General features: G+C 43.0%; 1 long non-coding RNA gene across 1 annotated transcript in view; it reads left to right on the plus strand.

The window, feature by feature from the left end:
• LOC112415194 (uncharacterized) overlaps window positions 1–8,094 on the plus strand; it is a 20,492-nt gene extending 12,398 nt beyond the window's left edge. Inside the window, exon 3 of the long non-coding RNA XR_003006294.1 lies at window positions 3,863–8,094. This is a non-coding gene — a long non-coding RNA (uncharacterized LOC112415194). The remainder of the gene's footprint in view (window positions 1–3,862) is intronic.
• The last annotated feature ends 3,092 nt before the right edge of the window (window positions 8,095–11,186 follow it).

The raw sequence follows: 11,186 nt of genomic DNA on the forward strand, positions 1-11,186 counted from the left end.
GCCTCTCCCGTTGTGGAGCACAGGCTCCGGACGCCCACGGGCCCAGCCGCTCCGCGGCATGTGGGATCTTCCCAGACTGGGGCACGAACCCATGTCCCCTGCATCCGCAGGTGGACTCTCAACCACTGCGCCACCAGGGAAGCCCCATGATTTTAAGTTGTTGATTGATGGGTTGTCATTGGTTCACCCAGCTCATGGCATTGGCTCTGAATGCTGTCATTGGCTCCTATAGTGGGCTCAGCCACTAATCAAGGACCTGGTGGTGTGTGACACAGACCTTTACATCATTTCTGGATCTTCCTCTCCACAGAGTCCAGTAAGTTATTTTGCTAAGATGCTGTCTGTTTCGAGTCTTTTTCTTTCTTTCTGTCTCTTTGCCATCCTCCTTTCTCTCTCCTTCCTCTATTCTTTTCTTTCTAGTTTTCTGTTGTTTTAGGATCAAAATAATGGAAAAGAACAGAAACCAATTCAACTCAGGAAATAATCCAAAGGTGTAAGAAGGACTGTGCAGGGGCTTCCTTGGTGGCACAGTGGTTAAGAATCCGCCTGCCAATGCAAAGGACACGGGTTCGAGCCCTGGCCCAGGAAGATCCCACACGCTGCGGAGCATCTAAGCCCGTGCGCCACAACTACTGAGCCTGAGCTCTAGAGCCTGCAAGCCACAACTACTGAGCCCACGTGCCACAACTACTGAAGCCCGCGTGCCTAGAGCCCGTGCTCTGCAGCAACAGAAGCCACGAAAATGAGAAGCCCGCGCACCGCAACGAAGAGTAACTCCCACTCACTGCAACTAGAGAAAGCCTGCACACAGCAACGAAGACCCAACACAGCCAAAAATAAATAAATAAATTTATAAAAGAAAAAGAAGGAGTGTGCAAAGTTGTTGTGCGGTGGTTTGATATGATATCAAATCCACTTGCTTATGACAAAAATGAAATTGTTTTTAAGAGGGAAGTTTGTTTTGATATAAGAATGAAGTTGTCTTTATAAGTAAAGTTGTTTTGATATGAAGAAGCTGCATCAGGATGACATCTCTTGACATCTGTGGCTGCCGATAAGCCCTCAGTAGCTCAGCTGCCCAGGGGCGCCGCTGGGGACTTAGCAATAATATGAAGAAGCATCTATGGCCAGGGGACCTTTAGACTATAAATACCCAGAGTTTGTGAGGACAATCTGAGAGTTTAGGTCTGGGCAGGGTGACCCTTTGCTGACCTAAGCAGCTCTCTGAAGACCTTGGGGCATTAGTTACTGTGTGGGTAACAGGGTAAGGGCAGTGGGGAAAGTGGTGCAGCGCCTCTCTCAGGAGATCATCTTGCTTGTCAACACCGGCGTCTTGGTTCCCCAGCAACGTGCTCCAGCAACAGGGAACTTGCGTTTTGCTGGTAGCTGGATATCAGGCTCTCAGTTGGTTAAGCTGACTCTCCCAGGAACCAACTCATGTAGAAAGGCACACCTCAGTTAAATTGGGACTTCATTCCTTTCATCTCCTCTTGCCTGGAACAATAGTGTAATTAATCTATTGTTGGTTTGGAGTATGTTATTTCTTTATTGGCTTATTAAGAGATATTATCCTGTATGCTATTAACTTGTGAAATTATTATAATTCCTGCAGTGAACCTGTGTTAAATATTGACAAGACAGTCTCAGACTCTGAGCATAATTTCCCCCCCCCAAAAAACAAAGTTTACTGCTGTAATCTTCCCTGTTCTGATAAAAGGAGTTTATAGCAAAGGAATATATTTCCTGGTTCTCTCTGGGGGAATGAGGCAATAAGAGGCTGAAGTACCACTGCCTTGGGGAGTGGGTGGTAGTTTGCTGCCTGTTGATGTAATGCAAACTAAGGCCAGAGGGAGGAAATGGCCACTTCTGAGGCCACAGGTGGTTATAGATTTCAGGTAAAGCGTGGTTGTAATTCTTCCACATGTCGTCCTGGAGAGGGATGGTGGGGAGATTCTTGCTCACAGTTTGTTCCCAGAGAAGTTATGTGTTGGGCTTGGACCTTCTAGATGCTGCACAGTGGGAAGCCAGAGTCTCATCAAGTGTTAAAAGAGGTCACAGCTCTTGGGAACAGAGGTTGTGACACAGAGGAAGCTCCCCCCTCACCCTGTTTCCAGGAAGTTTCCAGGAAGGAAACTTCCCTGACCACACCCTGGCTTCTCTCACCCAGTCACACAAATCATTCCAACAGAGGCAGCTCTGGGCAGGACATTTGGAAAAGGCATTAGAGGGGTTTAAACCGTTTCTGTGGTGTCTTCAAGAATACTCCTTGGGAAACCCAAAGGAAAAAGAGATAGTGGAGCCAAGAAAAGCTACTAGAACTTTCTTCAGCTTGAGGTATTTTATATATTTGAGCCATAATAACCAAATTAATATCAAGAATTATAATATGACTGTTGAGGCACAGTTATGTGCTAATCATGGTTTTACATGGATTATCTTTAGTCATTACACTAACTCTGCAAGGTAGGCATTACCTATACCCTACAGATATTGAAGTTGGGAAAGAGAGAGATTAGGAGAAATGTCAAAGACCACAGAGCATGTGTGGTGGGGCTGAGATTCAAGTTCAGGTTCATTGATTTTAAACTTTATTTTCTCCTTCCTTCCTTCCTTCCTTCCTTCCTTCCCTCCCTCCCTCTCCCCTCCCTCCTTATCTCCTTCCCTTCCTTCCTTCCTTTCTTCCTCTTCTATTTTCATTTTGCCATGCTTGCTTAATATCTTCTTTTAAAAGAAAAAAAATGTCACGCACTTAGTGGAGCTCCCTTTGTGTCCCTCCCTTGTCTCATCCCCCTGCCTTCCTATCTAGAGGCAACCTGTCAACTGACCTTAGTGAATGTCACTTCAGTCCTTCATTATGTATGTCCATGGCCATAAATATTATATAGTATGGTGTGTTTTAAAATTTTATGTATATGAAAAAGGGCTAAAAGTATTTATTTACACAGAAAGAAATACAAATGGCTATTAAGAAGAGAGTCACTGTCTCATTCATCAAAAGAGCAATACAAAAAAAAAAAGAGCAATACAAATTAAATCACATTGAGATATTTTTTAAACCTGTCAAGTTGGTCAGTACAGGCACCCAAGATTTGGTAAAACAGTGCATAGAAGAGGTTGTGGGGAAAGGGGCACTCAGACTGATCGTGCATGAGTGAATTGGTATAATCTCTATAAATGGTAATTTGACAATCTCTATCATAAAAGCAAACGCAGAAACTTACAAAGGAAATTCCATTTCTGGGAATTTGCCTTTAGATACATTTGTGCTTGTTCGAAAGCACATGTGTTTAAGGTTATTCATTGAAGTATTGCTTGTAATAAAAAAGACTAGAAAAAATCCACATATCTATCAATAGGTGACTGGTTGAATAAATTGTGGGGCATCCCCTTTATGGAATCCTCTGCAGTTCTAAAAAAGAATGAAGACACTCTCTATGCTAACATGGAAATTTCTCCAATACATATTAAGTGAAGACAAAAAAAGTGCAGAAGAATGTGTATAGTATGCTACATTTTGTGCAGCAAAGGGGAAAATGAGCCTGCTTATCCACTGGTTTTTGTATGTGCATAAAGAAAGTCTGAAACTTTACATACAAAAAGCTAAAAACAATTTTGCATGTGGGAGGAAAGAGGGGTGAGAGGAGGGAAGGAACATGTTTAAATGAATTCCTTAAAGATTTTTTTGAACAGTGTGGATGTACTATGTTACCTATTCCAAAAATTAAATTAAAAAGTTAGAGTGGTATCATACAGTACATGTCATTCTGCCACTAACCTTTTCCAGTTTGCTTTATGTTTTCGAGGCCTATCCATGTGGTCATGACCTTAATCTTTCTATTAATTTTGCTGCCTTGAACTGTAGGATCTTACAACTGAAAACGCTCCTTGGGATTACCCAGCTCTCAACTTTCACATTACAAGAAAGAAAACTGAAGGTGCAAAAATGGCAAGTAGTTGGCCCAGCAGGTGGCAGAATTGGGGTTGACCTCAGATCTTTCCACCCTGACTGGGAGTCTGGCTGCCTTTCTACCCCCTCGCCCAGTGCCCAAAACACCTCCCGATTCTAAAAGGTTAGTAACTTTATCCTTTCCTAGGGACATCGGCCTTTAAGAAACAAAACAAAGATAAGCAACAACATTCAACAACAAACTGAGTGGTCACCATTTTATGTAACAGGGATTATTCTGCCCTTAGAAGTCAGAGAGAGATTCTTTGGGGTGAGGGGAATGGTTGGCGGGAACGCTAACGGTGGTGGTGTTGGCAGCCAGGGCTGGAGTAAACTTTCTAGTATCTCCTCTCCCTTCTCCTCCAAAATAAATAAATAGGAAAAGAAAAGGCAAATATAAACAAAAAGCAACTAGGTCATCATAAGATAGGTTCTGCCTTCAGCTCAGGAAGGAACTAATTAATGGTTTGGATTGGTGATGGTATTGTTGCAAATATTGTTAAGGTAATGGAATGTTATTAGATTTTTTTGTTGCCATAGAGACAGCCAAAGCACTAATAAGCCCCTTGCCCTGCCCCCATAGCGAAGGAGACCTCTGCTGGTCAAGTCCTCTGGTCCATTCCTCTGCCATTAGGCAGGACCCCATTAACCATCCTGACAGGTGAGGACCTTTTAGGATTTATCTAGATAAATGACTTCAGACCTTCTGGAGTTGTTATAGTCAAGCACTGTGTCAGAAGTGGTGAGGATACAAAACCATATAAGATACGTACTTTCACCTCAAATTAAATGGCATTGATGGGTACCTCCCCAAATTTTATACCAAAATGTTTGTAACAGTGGAGGAGCAGCAACAATGTGAAGCAGCCCTTCCCAAGCTTGGAATTTTGGTCACATTTGGGATTTTCACATACTATTTCATGCAAATGCTGGAATCCACTTCTTAATATAAATATGTTTGCCTTAATGTCCACATTTACATTCTATTAACCATTTTTTCTCCCCAGTCTTCTAGTAAAATCGATGCTCCAAGAAGATACCCTGGGTTGACCAGTGACTTTGGATATCTTATATGTGGATCCCAGCCTGGATCTTTGTGTACTCAAGTTTGAGAAGCATGGATTAGCCAGGAGTTGGCAAACATTTTTTTTTTTGTAAAGAGCCAGACAGTAAGCATTTAGGCTTTGTGAGCCATACCGTTTCTGTTACAAATACTCAACCCTGTCTTGTAGTGTATCAAGAGCAGCCACAGACAATATACAAATGAATTGGATGGCTGTGTTCCAATAAAACTTTATTTACAAAACAAACAGATTTGGCCTATGACCTGGATTTGGCCTGCAGGCTATAGTTTACCAACTCCTGGGTTCAACAGTAAATGCCCAAGAGATTATAAAAGGAAAATATTTTCAGCTGGGACAAATAAGAAAGAAGAGTGGGAGTAGAAATTCTATTGATCATTGAAGGCTGCACAGTATTTCAAAGAGCAGAGAGGACATGGCAGCATTATTAATAGAGGGCCAGTATAGACAAAAGTGAATATTTTTAAGTTTACATATAGGTAGGGGACAGGAAGTACAATAAGTAAATCAGTTTGGCTTGAGGAAGGAACTCATGTCCAAGGGAAGCATTCTAAAATATCAGGGCTGGAAGGGACTTTGCTGATTATTTGCTTCTCATTGTATTTCCCATTGATGGGGAAATCGAGGTCAAAAGAGACCCCAGATCTGGAAAGAAGCTGAAGAGTGGTGTGCCTTGAATACTAAGGTAAGGGATCTCTGTTGTGCCACGTACCAGCTAGTGATGTTTCAGCATTTCATCATTTGAATGTTTATTCATTAATCAACTTCCTACATATCTTGTGACCAGATGTCCCAAGAGAATTTCCTTTGGGGTGGAGTTAATTCTCACCCATTGTATACCATTGTGAACTATCCCGTAGAGATAGTGACAAGACACACCTGGAGCAATCAACAGGACAATTGCCAAGGATCCAGAAACTTTAGCTTCTCCTCTTGCTGTCAACTTGCTCTGTAACCTGGGCCAAATCCTGAGCGCTCCTCTGGTTTTCCCCTTGGTTAAACAAGAAGCACTCATTCTTGTCCTTCCATCAGAACTGGTGACCTGTTATTTTGTCACTACTCTGCCCCTTTCTCCCACCACCAACATCAAAGTCATAAATGACCAGAGGACCCTGGAGTGGGAGGTGCCACAACTTTGCGTGACCCCGATGTTCATTCACTGATTTGTTTTCCCACTAATTATTGACCACTTCCCATGCACTGGTTGCTGAGGATAAACAATGAATGAGGTAAGCAGGCTTCTGCCCTCACAGAGCTCACATTCTAGTGGTATGAGATGGTGGGGAACATAATGTACAAGTCAACAAATAAAAGAATTTCAGCTGGAGATAAGTCCTGTGAAGGAAATTGAACAAGGTATTGTGATAATGACTAGAGGGGCTCTTTTGGCTGGTCTAGCAAGGGAAGACCTCTTTGAGGAGAGACTGAAGGATGAGAAGAGCCACCGACGGAGCCTTCTGGGCCAAAGGAAGAGCAAGGGGCAAAGGCCATGAGTGTGCACTGTTCGAGGTACAGAGGGAAGGCGTGTGTGTCTGCAGGGTGGTGGGTGAGGGGAAGATGGATGGTAGACAAAGATGAAGAGGTTGACAACATGAAATTGATGAGTTTTCATCTGGGCAATCCAGTGACTCAATCTGGTTTATATTTTTAAAAGAGCATCCAGGCTGTTACCTGGAGAATGACTTGGAGGGATTAAGAGTAGAAGTAAGATAATCAACAAGCCTTGTCCAGGTGGGAAATAATGGTGGTCTAGATCAGACAGTAGCCATGGAAACTGAGAGAACTCACTGGATTCAGGATATATTTTGGAAGCAGAAGAAACAGGACGTGTTGAGCGATTAGACGTAGGCATTTGGGGTCGTGCTGGTGGTGGTACTAGGTGAAGGGAAAGCGGAAATCGAGGATGACCACTCAGGTTGGGGCTTGAACAACCAGTAAGTTGTGGTATCTTTTACATTGTTTGTAGAGACTGGAATGCTAGTTTTGGGTGGGGAGTGTGGGGAGTGTGGGCAGTCAGTTGGTCCAACATGGGTGTGCTGAGGCGAAGATGCCTGTGACACCTCCAGGTGGGGATGTGCCGTTGGCAGCTGGAGATATATTCTTTGTGTGTCTCCAGTCTTAAAGGGTTAGTATTCTCTCTTAACACCCAGACAGCAATCTTGTGAGAGTTGATTTGCTTGACCACACATTTTATATCTCTTCCCTGGAATATCTGGGACATTCTGTGAATGTCTGTGAATTCCATGGATCCGTCCTAGATTCTACATTTCGCCTCCACCAGACATCCTGCTCCCATCTCTGCGCAACCCTTTGCTACCACATGACTTCTCTCCTCATCCTGCTTGGTCCCAGCGTGGACACATTTAAGGGACCTGATACATAGTGGCAAAAAGCTCTTCCCATCAACAGCAAAGGCCTATTTCCCCACATTCTCACCAACATCGGGCAGTATTATTTGCCAATTTGATAGGTGATAGATGGTGACACGTTTCAATTTGTATTGCAAAGATGTGCTTTTAAACAATAAAGCACTCTCTCTGTGTAAATTGCAATACACAGAATCATTCAAGTGCTCACAATCACGATTAATTATTCAGAAATTTCAGGGTGCAGATAATAACAGTTTGTTGAAATCCCTCAGTGTACCAGGCACTGCAGTGGTGATACCTCTTTTAATCCCCATAGCATCCTAAATGTTGTACATGTTATTATCATCTCTCATATAATGGATGAGGAAACTGAGGCCAAGGAAAATTAAGTAACTTGTCCAAATGGCATAGCTGGGAATCACACCCCAGGTCAGGGAGAGTGTTCCTAACCATTGCCTGCCTGCCTTCTGCTGTCCTGAGAAGGGGGCCAGCCCAGGACTGCTCCTCACCCAGGATGACAGCATTAATTGAACTCCTTCTGGAAATTCTTGTCGCTTCTTAGCCTCCCCTTCTAACCTTTCTGTTTTCTCTTCCCAGGTTTCTAGATCCTTTGGGGGGTTTACTCCTCATTGACATCTGATCATTATAACTCTCTGATCCTCCCTCAGCAAAAACATCCAATTCTACAGAGTTCTATAGAAATAAAATGGGACTGAAAAACCTGTAATACAATTGGACCAAGATGATTTTAAGCATTGTTAAACAGGGTTTGAGAGCACACAATTTGTGATGTTTGTGTTTGAAACCCTGGCAATCTGAGGCTCCTTAATAAATTGGGTATAATTGGAGTTATTGGGTATCAGCCTTTTAAAGACTCAATTCTGATGGCCAAATGCCCTTCCAGGTAGACTGGACTCCCGCCAGCTGCTTGAATATGCCCACTTCACATGATGATGTTCTTTCAGGCCTGGAGAGGTGCAGTCTTGATCCATTGGCCATCAAAGGCAATGCTACAGGGGAAAGAAGGGGGGCTGTCAACAGAAGAAATTGCAGCCTCAGTAATTTGTGTGGAAGTGAGTGACAGAGCATGACTACCCCACTTACCTCTTGGGGGTGATGAAAAGTTATGAAGTGAGTGTGTATGAATGTCAGACCTTTTAAACCCATGCTTATTGCCAAATCCTTCCCTTCTGACTCTGAGTCACTGTTCCAGCCACCTGTTTCTCACAGCAACCTGAAGTCCTAAAATCATGGGGTCTAGGATGTCACCCTAATTCCTCTCAAGGCATAGCTGTCCCTTTAGAGTAGAATGAAAGTAATATCATGGCTGATAAATCAGGAACAGAGAATTAGAAAGATGGGCTATTTGAAAACCAAAACTGCCTATTATACACTCTGTCTTGGAAACAGGAAGAGGAAGATAGACTGAGAGGGGACGTTAGTTTTTAGTAACTGTTTTTTAAAACTAACAACAGAGGAAAAAAAGACCAGAACCACAAACAAAGTTAACATTTCGTACTTCAGAATCATTTGATCATTAAAAAACTCCCTAGTCTTAGGAGGGGTTGTCCCTAGATAAGTGGTTCTGTTCTGAACTGGGTGAACATGGATGAAATATAGGGTCTCTTCCCCAAATCACTCCTCCTCAGTATCCCATGATGATGGAAATCCCCAGGGTTAACTTTTCTTTCCTTTTGGCTAGAGTTAGGAATCTCATTTAATGCATTCCACTACTGTGTCTCAGTTTACAAATGAGCTAATTGAGGCAGGGAGAAATAAAACAATTAGAGCAAGTTCATACAGCTGGTAAACCACACAGCCCAGGATTAGAACCTGGATTCGTTTGATTCCAAACTCTATCACACCAGTGGGCCCAGTATATATTCACTCTTTTAGGATTGGGTACCTTCTCTGTCAACTCTGTTACATGGTTCACTAAGCAAGTAGCCAAGAGCTCAGACTGTGATGGACTTTGGGGTCAGGAGGGAGTGGGTTTGAGTCTTGACTCCATCACTGATTGATCAGTTGTGTGACTTTGGAAACCTAACCTCAGTCTACTCAAAAGGAGTCTAGGCTGTGAGGATGAAGTCCAACAAAGCATGTGGTAAATATTTCACAAGACTATTTTAATATTTTAAAGCTATATATTCTGTAGTCATGAACAAGCAATGACAGAACCGAAGAATAGACAACAGTGATCAGGACAGTAACTAACACTTACTGAGCGCCCAGGATGGATTAGACACTGTGCTAAGTCCTCTCCATGTACTATCTTCATTCGTTCTCCTAACAATTTAATGAGGTCTGTACAGTTAACAACCAGCAAGACTATTTTAATATTTTAAAGCTATATATTCTCTAGTCATGAACAAGCAATGACAGACCGAAGAATAGACAACAGTGATCAGGACAGTAACTAACACTTACTGAGCGCCCAGGATGGATTAGACACTGTGCTAAGTCCTCTCCATGTACTATCTTCATTCGTTCTCCTAACAATTTAATGAGGTCTGTACAGTTAACAACCTCAGTGCACAAAGAAAAAGCACATCCAGCTACAAGTAGAGGAGCCAGGAATTGAACCTTGGTGGATGGACCTGGGAGCTTGTGCTCACCACCAGGAGGTAAGCTTGCATGGGCCTTCTTGGGAAATTGGAAGGAGGTGGTGATACTTAGGGAGGGTACATAGGGGGCTTTGGTCCTGGGGGCAGCACGTGGGCTTTGGGCATTGCAGGGCGGGGAAGAAGGTGACAAGAACAAAGGTAAGACAAGAAACCCATGGAATGGGGAGTTGGGTGTTTGAAGCAGCTGTCACCTGTAAGATGATGTTGAGGTAAAGCGACTGAAGCTGAATTCCCAAAGTGAATCTATTGGATCTACTCTTTCCTTAGAGATGGTCTAGTCTGGTGGTCCCTTAGAGTCCCCCAAGGGGTGGGTGGATGGAGGTTGTGCGGTGAAGGCTTAACAAATGGATCTTCAAAACCCTCTTGTTTACTTCAGCCACAGGAATTCCACTTTTTTCTTTTGAGGTACAACTTACATGACATAAAGCACAGGAATCTCAAAGATAAAGCTTGATGAGTTTTTATACATGTATACATCTGTGTAGCCACTACCCAGATCAAGATAAAGAACACTTTCTGCACCCCTGGGCAGGCTCTGTGCTGTCCCCTCCCAGTCAGTATCCTCCCCAGAGGTAACCACCTACTTGATCTTGCCTGTTTTTGGACTTCGTGTAAATGGAATTACAAAGTTTATCCTCTTTTGTGTCTGGCTTCTTTTGCTCAAAATTATATCTGAGAGATTCATCCACGTTTTTGTGGGTAACAATAGCCTGTCCTTTTTTGTTGCTGTGTGGAATTGTATTGTATGACTACACCGCGATTTATTGATCTTTTCCACTGTTGATGAACATTGGCGTTGTTTCCAGGTTTTGGTATTATGAACATAGCTGCCATGAACATCCACGCACAAGTCTTGTGGTGGACAAATGAACGCATTTCTGTCGAGTGTATACTCATGGATGTATCGTGGGGTGGCTGCATGTTTAGCTCTGGTGGGTAGAGCAGCTTTGCTTTCGAATAGATGTTGCATAGAATGGGGAATCCTCATAAGGTTTCACTTGGGGAAAGGGTGTGGTTGCTTAAATTTTTTTTTTTTTAAAGAAAAAGTTTAAACTCCTCCAGTGTAATCCTCTGCATTTACAGATGCAGAGACTGAGTCTCAGAGAGGAAAGTGATTTGCTCAGACTCAAACTGCAGCAAAGCCACGTCTAGAACCCGATTAATA

This window comes from Neophocaena asiaeorientalis, unplaced genomic scaffold, assembly GCF_003031525.2.
Source record: "Neophocaena asiaeorientalis asiaeorientalis breed wild unplaced genomic scaffold, Neophocaena_asiaeorientalis_V1.1 scaffold1091, whole genome shotgun sequence".
NCBI lineage: Eukaryota > Metazoa > Chordata > Mammalia > Artiodactyla > Phocoenidae > Neophocaena > Neophocaena asiaeorientalis.